Below are 14,022 nucleotides of genomic sequence, written 5' to 3'. Positions count from 1 at the left end.
CCTGTATTTTCTTATAAGCAAAGTTTAGTTATCCGTTTGTTACACAGTCAAGTTAAGAACAGTTCGTAATCCAAGAAAATCTCATATTTTTTTATATGTAAGTTTAGTTATTCATTTGTTACACAGTCAAGTTAAGAACAGTTCGTAATCCAAGAAAATCCCATATTTTCTTATATGTAAGTTTAGTTATTCATTTATTCTACAGTTTGGTTAGGAACGGTTCGTAATCCCAGGAAAAACCCTTATTTTCCTAAAAGTCGTGGTTAGTTCTTGGTTCGGAATGCTATGTACTAGTATTTATCATACTTATAGTATTAGTTAGGTATTCTCATATCCTGGTTATCCTACACTCGAATGTCGAATATCTACATTACTTATCCTTATTTTCGAATGTTTGGAGACACTCAGAGACGTACATTACCTGTATATTCGATGCTCTGGTAACTTCCAAAGGCGTACTTTAGACATATTTCCGAAACTCTGTCGACATCCAAAGGCGTATGTTTTCGAAACTCTGTCGATATCCAAAGGCGTACTTTCGAATTATTTCCGAAACTCTGGTGACACTCAAGGCATCCACTAGCTGTATTTCTGAAGTCTTGGTGTCATCCAAAGGCGTGTACTAGCTTTACTTTCATCGTTCTGTTACTTTCGTCATTCTGTTACTATCCGAGGGTGTATTTTATTATTAGTAAACTTAGTTTATGATTAGCATGAATCTTTCTTAAAATTATAAAATGAAACATAGATTATAACATTTTATAAAGAAATCTACAATTAGTTTGAAAGCTAACCCTACGAGTCAAATTGTTGGTTAACAAGGTTTTCGATATTAAAATCATATAGAATATGAACATTTGAACTGAAATAATAAGTTTGAGTACAAGTTAGGGATGTCAACGGGGGCAAACAGGATGGGGAGTGCATCCCCCACCCCGCCCCCGAAATTTTCTGGTTCCCCCGCCCCCGCCCCTGCCCCCGGAATATTCAGCCTTTCTACCCTCGCCCCCGCCCCCGAATCCCCTTTCTTACCCCCGCCCCCGTTCCTGTTCCCCCGCCCCCGATTGATTTTGGGGTACCTTTTTTTGGGTTAAAAGAAGTTGTTATTTAAGCTAAAAGAAGCTATTTTTTAGGTAACAAATAATTATTTATAGCAGAATTTTACATGTTAAGAATAAAAAAGTTATAGCATTTTAAAAAAATTTACTAATAACTTAAAAACATGTTTTTTGATAAATTTTGGAAGCTCAAAATTATGTTATTGTTTCTTATATTTATATAAATAATATATGTAAATATATGTGTAATTTATTAACGCGGTCCCCATGGGGGTTTCGGGACTGGATTGCCTACCCCCGCCCCCGCCCCCAAAAATAAAACGGGGGTTAACATTGCCCCCGCCCCCGATTTTTTTAAAAAAAAAATCCCCCAAACGGGATGGGGCCCCCATGGGAACGGGGTCCCACGGGACTTTTTGACATCCCTAGTACAAGTTGTCCTTGTACGTTTGCTTGTATTCTCCCTGAAAACATTTGAAAAACACTGAAAAAGGAGTAGGGGTATGAACTCACCAATCGAGGAATGTGTCGGTTTGGATGCTAAACATCAGTTCTAGGCTTGAACACGTGCGAGGTTCCTATGTAATATGAAAAGATACATATTTGTATCTAATTAGGCTTTGCACTACTAATTAATTGAGAATATACACTCCGAGACGCGAAAACACTTCATTCCAAGTGTTAGGAGTGACCCAAGTAGCATCTAAGGGTGTGTATGGCTCGGATATGGAGTTTTCTCTTCAAGAGTAAACTCGTAGGGGAGTTTACGGCCCTAATGAACAACTCCCCAAGAGTTTACGGCCGTAAACTCATGGTGGGGTGTTCTAGGGTGCCAAATGGTCTCACAACTCTTGTGGGTTAATGCTTGGCTTTGTTTTAAGGCGTTGGAATGGGATTTGAACATCATAGGGACCATTTGAGGAGTTTACGGTAGTAAACTAGGCGTTTACGGCTGTAAACTATTATGTTCCCATTCAAAGTGTGTTTTGGTGGTCCTAGGTCAATCACAAGAGTTTCTAGCTCAATAAACAAGTCATATGATGAAGTTAAGGCACCATTTGACCCATTTATATAAGTTTACGGCTCAGGAACCCATCCTTTGGGGGTTTATGGCCGTGAACTCCTAAGGGAGTAGTTTTCTTGATGATTGAGGCCCCTAACACAATGGTGGTTGGTTCTAGACTTTATTCCAAGGCTTAGGAGGTGTTTAAGGGGTATCTTAACACCTTAGAAGATGTTTACGGCCCATGAAAGTGTGTTTACGGTCCAAGCATGTGCTTGGACCGTAAACTCATGTTACCCCTTAAATGATGCCTTTTTTGGTGTTCCAAGTCTAGTATTGTAAGCCCCTAAGTCATATCTAAGCTCCAAATGTGGTTTGGAAGGGTTTTAAGGCTCAAAAACCCCATTTGTATGTCTTTGCGGCCTAAGACTGTTCCAGGGCCGTAAACACATGATTATGGTCCTATTTCATGATTTAAACACGAATTTTGAAGGCCAAAGATGTTATACTATGAGATAGGATAGTTATCTTACCGATTTGGAGCTTGATTTGGATGATTTTTGGATCAAACTTGGGTTTCTAATGAGAGAGTAGAGAGAGTGTGGAAAAGCTTCAAATGAAGCCCACTCAACCTTATATATGGTTTGGGTTTCGGGCTCGGTAGAATTCTACCCGATACTGACGTTAAACGGGGCTTTTGGTCATACCCGATTTAATTGTTTATAACCCGACAAAATAAAACTAAAATTTTTGCAAATAATAATTTGGGGTATTTTCATGTGTTTCAAACGGGTTGGATACTTACGAGATCATAATAAAAGTCTTAAATTAAATGACCTAACCCAAAATGTTAGCGGAAAAATTGAAAGATAGATGGGTTTCGCTGATGGGAACGGGTTATCATGACGGAAAAATTTTCGGGTTGTCACACATAAGCCCTCAACTATTGGTAACAAACTCGGATACCTGCCCAATCACCCGATCTCTCTTGAAGTTATCCGGTCTCACAGCCTCTTCCTGGGCCTCTCGAATGGTATCCAACACCGGAGTCATCACCATCATCCTCATACATATGTCTTGAATCAGGGCAGTCTCCGCCCTATGGCTCAGAGCATCGGCTACCACGTTAGCCTTGCCCGGGTGGTACAAGATTTCACAGTCGTAATCCTTTACCACATCGAACCATCTTCTCTAGCGCATATTCAGGTTGGGCTGATGCATTAGATACTTCAAACTCTTATGGTCCATGTATATGGTATACGGAACCCCATCCAAATAATGGCACCAATCTTGAGGGTAAATACCACTGCCCCCAAATACAAATCGTTGGTGGGATACCTCGTCTCATGAGGCTTCAGCTGCCTCGATGCGTATGCTATCACATGCCATTTCTACATAAGCACCGCATCCAACCCCGATATAGATGCATCACAATACACCACGAAATGCTACATTCCCTCTGGAAGGGATAACATTGAAGCTTCGCATAATCTCTAGCGAAAAGTGTCGAACGAGGTCTGCTGCTCGGATGCCCAAGTAAAAGCAGCGCCCTTTCTGCGTCAATCTGGTAAGAGGAATGACAATCTTGGAGAAGTCCTTGACAAATCTTTGATAGTAGCCGGCCAACCCCAAAAAACTGCTGATATTGGTAGGGGATCTCGGCACCTTCCAACGCATAACAGCCTCAATCTTGGCCGGATCGACCAATATCTTATTCTGATTAACGAGGTACCCCAAGAACTGGACCTCTCGTAACCAAAAATCGCACTTGGAGAATTTAGCATATAGCCTCTTCGATCTCAATACTCCGAGGATATCTCTTAGATGCTCCTCATGCTGTTCTCGGGATCTCGAATACACTAGAATGTCTTCAATGAACACTATCACCGATCGATCCAATATTGACCTGCATACTCAGTTTATGAGATCCATGAATGTTGTTGGTGCATTGGTGAGCCCAAAAGGCATCACCATGAACTCGTAATTCCCATAACAAGTCCTGAACGCTGTCATCTGGATATCCTCATCACACACCCTCATCTGGTGATATCCAGACCTCAAGTCTATCTTGGTGAACCAAGACGCCCCTTGAAACTGATCAAACATATCATCGATCCTTGGTAGTGGATAACGGTTCTTGACCGTCAACTTGTTCAACTCCTGGTAATCAATGCACATCCAGTGTGAACCATCCTTTTTCTTGACAAAAAGGTTCGGTGCTCCGCACGTCGAGCTACTCGGTCGAATGAATCCTTTCCCCAGTAACTCCTAAAGCTGCGAGGATAACTTTTGCATCTTTGGTGGCGGAAGGCAATAGGGTGCCTTAGCAATAAGCGTCGCTCCTGGAGCCAAAACAATACAAAACTCCACCTGCCTCTCCGGACGCACACCCGAAAACTCCTCAGGGAAAACATTCGGAAACTCGTGCACTATCGGAACCTCGTCGACAGGACTTCGCCTCTCTGCGGCAACTCGTGTATTCATCACATAGGCTATAAACCCTCTGCAACCTTGTTGTAGACTCTGTCTTGCTCTGGCAGCCGAGAAAAATGCTGACCAAGACCAGGTACTCTCGCCATACACCGTAAGAAGTCCCCCACTAATTTCTCGTATGTTCACTAACTGATACTCGCAATCAATAACAGCTCCAAATCAGCTCAACCACTCCATGGCCATGATGACACAGACATCCCCCATCGCAATCGGTACCAAATCTATCGGGAACTCGACACTAAAAATCTCGAGTACACATCCTTGAATCACATCTGTAGCGTACACCGCTCGTTCGTCGGTGATAGAAATTCGTAGAGGGCGACTGAACGCCTCCCGCTGGATACTGATGTGCTTGGTAAAAGCTAATGACAAGAAAGATCGACTCGGACCTGAATCTAATAACACTAAAGTAGGTACAGAACTCACAAGAAAAGTACCTATGCATATCACAATATAAGATTAATATCTCAAACGCAGAGAAGGTAAATAAATGAATACATACCAGCCACGACATCAGCCGTTGCGCGGACCTCCTCTTCTGTCAACTAAAAGGCTCTCCCACGATCCTTCGGCTCCTTGGCCTTCGTTGGCCGGGCCTCGGAAGCCCTAGCAGCAAGTGCAGACCCCTGAGATAATCCCTGAAGTAGCTACAGGCACTCATCCTTCTAATGGCCAGTCTAGTTACAATGAAAGCAAACTGTAAACGCCTTTGGGCATTCCCTCGCGAAATGCCCCTCCTTGCTACACTCGTAGCACAACCCTGTGCTGCACACTCCCTCATGGCTATTTCTGCATTTCCCACACTTGCGGCCCCTCTGTCCCCCCAGATCTCAAATCAGTGGGTTTTTCCCGCTTGGCTACCGGCTGAGACTGTCCCAGCCGCCTATCCATCCTCTGAGACTCGGCCTCCTCCCTGGCCTGAGTATCTTGCTCGATCTCCCTCTTCCGGGCATTTTCCTGGTGCTCAGCAAATGTCTGGCATGTCGAGTTCTCTACGAAATCACAAATGTCTCTCCTCAGAATGCTTAGATATTGACTCATGCGTTCCTGCTCAGAAGACACCTGCTGAGGGAAAAACAATGCCCTCTCATGAAACATCTGTGTAATCACAGTCACGGATTTCGTCCCCTGCTTGAGGGATAAGAACTCCTGGGCTAAACGTTCCTTCTCCATAGGGGGAACATACTCATCTCGAAACTAGGGATGAGCAATTTGTCCTAAATCTCGATCCCGTACCAGTACCATACCGGAACTGGTACCGAACGGTACCAAATTTAAAAATACGGGACGGTACTTGGTACCCCAAATACATAAAATTTAGGAATCGGTATCGCCAGTACCGGTACTAGTACCGAGTACCAGTACCATTCCCGGTACCGGTACCGGTGATTTTAATTCGCTTCGGTATTCGGGATTAACTTTCGATCAAATCCAGTATTTGGGATTTTGGGAACAGGATCGGTCGGTACCGGTTCCATCCCACGCTCATCCCTAATTGAAACATGGTGGTGAACCTCTCCCAGGTCACTGCTGTAATCTCTGCAGGAGTGAAGTCATCCGTCACAAACTTCGACCAGTCATTTGCTCCCAAGAGAAGTTGGTTCGGCGCGAATCATTCCCTCAGATGCTATGGACAAGAGTAGGTGTAGAAGCATCCCTCAATGTTAGAGATCCACCTCAGCGCAACTATTGGGTCATGAGTCCCATCAAACTTTGGTGGCTTCGTGTTGCTGAACTCGGTACAGCAACGAGTCACCCCATATAGCCTCGTGGCAGCAACAGCTGCAGTGGCTGCAACAACAGCCGCCTCAGTAACAGCAACATATCTCTCGTCAAACGTATCAATCAGAGTGGTCTTGATAGACCCAAACATATCCGGAATGGCCTCCCGGATCGCTGCGGTCACCTCGTTGTGAATTACTCGACAAATCTCCTCGTCGCTAATGCCGCTGCCCCCTGGTGTGTGGCGCATCCTAACCATGATGTCTCTGAAACACATCACAAAAGAAATCGGAGACTCACTCGAGTGTACTAACACTCGATACTCAACCCTACTTGTTCCTTAGTACCCTAAGGATTCTTACTTAGACTGCTCACTGATCTGCTGCTTCCAGTAGTACGGGCCCTATACTACCTTCCACAACACATCGGTATTCACCCCAAGTCCTCCTCCTAGGATCCCAGATCACAAGTACTCTATATCTCTCTAAACATAGGCTACCCTCTAGTATACCACTCATAAGCTCCTCGCAGCTACCTACTCACTCGAGAAGTATCTCAAAGTACCAGTAATCTCCTAGGCTAAGGCATCACAAATTAGGCCACTATAGTCCTAGATATGAATACCTAGCCTACTCTAGCATGCATAGCATATCACATAATATCTCATACACATAATATAAGGGAATTATGGGAAATCGTCGTTCGGGCGCTGGCTGATTGTACACACTGCTCCATTTTGCTTTTCTCAAAAATATCTTATTCTTTAAAAAAAATGTTTCTATTATGAAAATTTTTCTCAATTACTCAATTTGAGTTCAGATGTGCCCGAAGGTGCATCCGAATCCCTCAAACCAAGGCTCTCATACCAACTTCTAACAACGTAATTTTTTTTAAAACAGTTTTTTTCAACACAATAAAACTCAAATACTATTTTCAAATCTCATGTTATCAAATGTTATCACAAATAAACATATCCTAGATTCTCAAAAACACAATGTTCTGTCAGTGTGTACAAATCATGCTGGCGCCTTTCCGCGATCCTCACTAGTACCTGAAACACATAACACATAACACGTAAAGCCTATGCTTAGTGAGTCCCCCAAAATACGACATACAGCACATAAGCCACTCAAGGCTATAACTTGGTATGACCCTCCAGTCAATGTGTCTCAGCGGGACCGTCCAGTCCCGTAGCTCGTTGGACCCTCTGGTCCGGTCTGTATCGTTGGACCCTTTGGTCCGGTCTATATCGTTGGACCCTCCGGTCCAGTTTATATAACATATACCATATATATAATGTAATGCACATAAATCTCAAACATACATATACACATAGGACCCTCCGGTCTGCACATAGATACCACTCAAGGTAACGTATAGTGAGAAGACTCACCTTGGTTAATTTCGAAAAGTCTCGAACTCGAAATATTGATCTAGCCTCCGCCTAATCAAATAAACAATTTTAATCTAATTAACAATGGCTCTCAAAGGCTAGATTAGTCCCCCTTATAATTCGTCAAAAGGGTAAAAGACCATTTTACCCCTCCAAGACCCAAAGGCCCAATTGTTGCCCAAACCCTAAAAGTCAAAGAAAGTTAAGTTAGTCAACAGTCCAACTTTGACTAGACTCGCCGAGCGCACTCGTGGGACTCGGAGAGTTCGTGTGCATCTTTTGAATCCTTCTAAGGCCTCAGTCGACAGGTTACCACTAATTCCGAATTGTAAGGCAACCCGACTCGACTTTTCGAGTCCTTTCATGGACTCGGCGAGTTTCCTCCATGGCAAATCCCAATTGACCTTATGAGGTCAAATCTGTTTCTATAACTTATAGATCTGACCTGTAAACACTCAAAAGTCACGTAACGGTCCAATGTTTATGCTAATGCAACACTCATATGGCTCTATTTGATGAATTAGCTCTTAATATGACAACCAATATCGAAAACCTCAAAGGGACTGCATAAAGCTGGATTGGAACACTCTGGACCTCCCAAGGTCCAGATCTAAGGTCTATTTCACATTGGGACATCTCCTGCTTCGTATTCCAACTGCAAAAAGGGTAAAGAAACCCTTGATTAAATAAGCTTACACAGTAAAGAAGAAAAGGGCGAATTGCTACCTCAAAGTGAAGTCTCCTTGCTTGAAAGTCTCAGAACAACAACCTCCTTTGGTCCTTCTTGCTGGATCACTTCTCCTCCTTAGCAAAATCACACCAAATGGCTCAAGATGGCTCTCCCTCTCACTTCACACGCTAAAATATGCTAGGGTTCTTTTTCTTGAATGGGTGGCCGTAAATGAAGGCCATAAGGACCCTTAAATAGGGCACAAGCCCAAGGATTGAGTGTTTCTGTCAACAACACGGACTCGTCGAGTCCACTCATTAATTCAAGTCATCATTCACGATCCTACTCCACGAGTTCGGGCTTCAACTCGTCCAGTCACTCCTCATATCTCAAAATAAATTATCATATGATCATACCTGGGAATTCGGATGTTACATAACATATAAATAGGAAAGGTTAACCTTACTAAATAACAACAAACTTTTTGATGAGTCCCAAGGTTTCATAAAGTCACTCCACTTAGTAAAAGTTTTTTACAGGCATAATGCTGAAGTGATGTCCATGTTGCCAACTCAACAAAATAAAAATAAAAGTTGCATTTCACATGACACCATGTGGATACCATACGTTTCTGACTGATAAATTGGACTGAATAGTAAAGTTAGATAAGTAACACAACTTTTGACAGTTATAAGGTACTCTTGAGTGAAATTAATGCAGCCACAAACAAATATGTGATATATTCTAGTTATTCTTTACACTAAATTGAAGTTTTTAAAGATAATTATGTAAAGGTCTAAGATCCATTATCCACACCTATCATGGAGATTAATCGGCTTGAGGTTATAAATCTATCGTCTGACATGCTTCTTGTGGTGGAAAAAGAAATAGAGTGCCTTCTTGTTAGAGATCCAGATGCTGATAAGCTTGGAAGGAATCCATGAGGCGTTAAGTGAGGTATGCTTGATCGAGATGCTAACAACAGGCCTTGAGAAATCTAGAATCACGAGGCAGATAAGATAAATTTTCCATGTTTACCCCAAGTGATAGAAAAAGCAATGTAAATTTATCAAAAGGATTCTCTATGTAGCTCACCATCTGTCACAAGCTTGTCTGACCTGGTGAAGCACTTAAAGGTGGCTCAGTTTCTTCATCTTCTAAAACAAATTGTATTTTATTATCATATAAAGTTCTTTTTAGAATTCAAAGTCTTGAAGTAAAACTAGAAATTAAGTAACCTCCAATAAACGACTGAGATAAGCTTGAATTGTTTCACATACTTCGTGCAACAACGAGGAATGTCCCTGGCCTGGACGTAAAGTGTCAAACTGTATTATCATATAGTTAAAGTTTAAAGTATGCTTATCTCCTCTAATTATACACATGCAACAAAAGGCAGACTTCAAACCGTATAACAAGTCTTTCATCTACCCAAAATCTTAAAGAAAAAACTCACAAAACATCATTATTCATATTGAAGGTACATAATGAGTTCATTCTTGAAGCTATGTAGCTACATGTGAAATGAGTAACAAGACCAAGAATTAAGTTTAGGAATTAAAGAATTAAATATTGGTTACAACTTCTATGCACTGTTTGGGGAACAATAAGGAATGAAGAGTATCACGCATCCAAATTTATACCATAATGTGATAACCCTAAACTTTAGGAACACTATATAAATCCAACAAGTTGCAATAGACAAGATGCTTGTTACAAATAAATAACATATATTGTTATACCAAAAAAGGTAAACCATTGATTATACACTCATTAAAATATTAATGAATTCTACTTAATATATAGTGGTTATTTACTATGCTGCTTAACTTATAAAGAAAGCTTCTACTAGTTGATGTTGATGAGTTATCCCAAGGTAACTACAACCTTATCAAGTTTGATAAACAAAAGTTTAGAATTACATCACTTAAGAGATTCATCTTCAACTAGAAAGATGCAGATTGCAATTACTAAACTTTCTACTAAGATGTAGAGGTTTATAAAAAACTTCTAAAAGGAATTAACTAAAGGAACGAGTATCTGATTTTACAATTTCTATGGAATTATTGCTCTCGAAGGCACTATTCAGATAAACAAACTGAAAAAGAATAAGGAGAGCCAAATTCGGTGGTCGGAATCAATAAAATAGTACCTAATTAGAGTCGAGTGGAGAATAGAGGGACATTCATTGGTCGGAGTCTAAATATCCAGTGCATGGTGGTGAGGCATAGTAGCGGTGGTGATGCGATGTTGGAAGTGGAAGTAGTGAGCGGTGATGGCGGTTTTGTGGTGGTCTTAGGTGTGGGAGAGAATATGAGAGAAAAGAGAGTGACGAGATTGGGGGAAAAGTATTTGTTTAGGGGGTGTTTGGATAAATAGTTTTGAGCTTACTAGCTTATTGATTATTTGCTTATTGCGGTGGGAATAAACACTTTTTTAAAATGTGTTTTGATTAGCTTATTGCGGTGGGAATAAGCAATAAGCAGTAAGCATTTTAAGTGTTTGACAAATAAAACAACTTATATGAGTAAAATGACCAAGAAGCATCCCCCTCATGCTTATTAAAATCAGCTTATTTAGCTTATTCCTACCGCAATAAGCTGATTTTTAAAGACTCCTATCCAAATACTTAAATTTACTCATTGCGGTGGGATTAAACAATAAGCAATAAGCAACCTATTTTTTTCCCAATCCAAACACCCCATTGGACTCTACTCTCTAACACCTACGATGTAAAAGGACGCATATAAGAAATTAGGTAAACATCAATTCATTTTGGAGAGGTGAGTAAGAACCGTGAATTTAAGTTCTTTAGTGGCATAAATCAAATCAATAAAATCATCCCATACATTGTCACACCCCCAAACCAAAACGGCGGAAACGTTTGGGGGAGGAGGACATCATATTCAGTATCATAACAGTTCATAGTAAGGAAAATACACACCACCATACATATAAAGGTTTCAAAACGTTTACATAGTCGTATTCGTTACATGTTCAAAAGATACATACATAAACATCTTTCAAAAGAAGTAATTAACATTAGAGCGTTAATCCCCAAAAGTTGGTTTCCAAACCTGCTTAGCGGTTCCCTGACAATACAAGTTATTTCAAAGAAAAAATGTCAAAAATTAAGTTGGTGAGTTCATAACTAGTTTTGAGAAAAATGTACGCCATTCCAAAGTTCGTGCTTTTTTCCAAGAAAATCCCTTATTTCCTTATAAAATTATGAAATTCATACGAATGATCGTGTTGTGAAATGTGAATAGTTGTACCAAGAAAATCCCTTATTTTCCTATTAGTTGATTGTTTTGGATACATGAAAATCCCTTATTTTCCTAAAGTAATAGGCAGTCTCTAATGTCCAAGACCGAAAATCGAAATCAACTGAAATGCTTAAAAGGTTGTGGGATAGTGTTATAAAATAAAGCTATAAGAAGACCACACTTGTTAGAGGAAGAATAGTTTAATAACTACTCGTTCATAAAATCAGAATACTAGAATAATTGTCTATCCGGTGACTTTTACAACCATACTAAACATAATATGCCTGTGGCGACGGTCTTCAGGTGTTGAAACGTTATGACAAACTATCACCCAATGGACTGTAGCTAACAGTCAGGGAGCGGGATCATTACTTCCCGTATAGTTCTATACACATTTGAAACGCTTTCCAAACGGGAGACTCTAGTTCTAATAGACAAGACTTTAGGTAGTACCTTTTAACAAAAAGGTAGCATTGAAGATGTAATCGTCTCACGGATTCTCGACTAAGTCTGTATTAAAATTATAGTTTTGTATTCAATGTTTATCCTATTTTACAATGTATGACAAAGCATAAATCATAAGTTCTTTGAATACATAAAATGTTTTAGCAAAGATGGCTACCCTAGATACAATGCATTTTGTGTAAATCTAATGCAAGCAAGGTATACCAAGACTTTTTACGTTTTCACTCGGGATTAACCGAGTGTTTACTTGTATTCTCCCCCGAAATGTATTTAAAAGTACATTATAAAGTATTTGAAGAAGTATAAAAAGGGTATGAACTCACTTGATTGAAGTGGTTGTTTTGAAATAGTCGAGAGAAGAATTTAGCAGAACTTCGACTAGAGAAAACGGGTTTTTTGGGAATCACGGTAATCTCAGGAGCGTGCAACTTCCTTCGGGACTCGGATATAAAAACCTGGGCTTCGAAATATTGCTTGCACACAAAATGGAGTAAAAACACAGGAGAATGAGAGGAATTGAGCAAATTTTCCTGGAACCCTCGCACCCCTTTTATTGGAGGCAGAACCACCTCGGTACGCTGGGCGTACAGGGCTACGCAGGGTTTACTCGTACGTCATCGCTTATCGCATCGTCGGACAAAGCATCTGATGGATGGGCATAGAGGCGTAGGGGCGATGTGGACGATCCGAGGCATAGGGGCGTAACTCAGATTAGTCCAATGACTCCCCCTTCGGATAATACCGGGTTTTAATTTAAATTTTATATTTGAATTATTTAATAAAATCCAAAAATCCATATCTTCCTCATATGAACTCCGTTTTCAACGTTCTTAATATCCACGTGTAGGTGAGACGACGCTCTACAACTTTTGTTTAGAGTACGTCGGCTAATTTTGAAATTATTTTTATTATTTATTTTTAAAAAGCCGGGACAGGAAAAGTCCGTTAATAATCCATAACTTCTTCATCCGATGTCCGTTTTCGTCAGGCGTGTTACCGTTGTAATACCATTAATGATATCTACGACTCTTGTTTAGATATCTAACGCTAAAAAGTATCTTATTGAAATTTCTTTTTTTATGCTTAACAGTGTTTTACCGGTATTGTTACGAATCTTTGATTGGTTATAACTCCTTTGTTATAACTCGGATTTTAGTGTTCTTTATATTTTTGGAAACCTTATCACGATATCTACTACAAAGTGTACTCAAACGGAGTTTATTGAACATTTCATTTTCGATGATATTCTTATTACCTTACAAAGAGATTAGAAGACTTGAATTTTAGACATTATATTGACTTAAAATAACGGGTTGTTACATCATCCCCCTGTTAGAGGGAATTTCGTCCCGAAATAAATTACAAAATAAGTGCCAATGGACTAGGGAATAGATGCGAGTACTTTTGTTGCATCTGATCTTCTCGCTCTCAAGTGAATACAAGTCATCACTTAGCGTTCCAGCAAACCTTCACTATTGGTATGCGACTCTGTTTAGTTCTTTTGATTTCCCTATCCATGATATCGACGGGTTCTTCCATAAAGTTATGATTTTCGTTAAGTTCAATTTCGTCGTGTGGAATCACAAAAGTTTCGTCGGAAAAACACTTCTTCAGGTTCGATACGTAGAATACTAGATGAACTTTGTTAAGCTCGATTGGAAGTTGAAGTCTGTAAGCCACTGGACCAATCCTTGAAGTAATTTCGAAGGGTACAATGTACCTTGGATTTAGTTTTCCTGGTTCCCAAAGCGTGTCATCCCCTTCCAGGGTGAGACCTTCAGTAGAATGCGATCACTAACCTGGAATTCCAAGGGTTTTCGTCTTTTGTCGGCATAGCTCTTCTGCATATCTCTAGAGGTTTTCAGATGCTCTCGAATTTGGGAAATCTTTTCAGTTGTCACCCTAATGATCTCTAGACCGGTGAGAGTTCTATCAGGGACTAGACCTTTTGC

The sequence above is a fragment of the Lactuca saligna genome, chromosome 2 (assembly GCF_052625555.1).
Source record: "Lactuca saligna cultivar CGN05327 chromosome 2, ASM5262555v1, whole genome shotgun sequence".
Taxonomy (NCBI): Eukaryota; Viridiplantae; Streptophyta; class Magnoliopsida; order Asterales; family Asteraceae; genus Lactuca; species Lactuca saligna.
Note: the sequence above shows the minus strand (reverse complement) of the source record.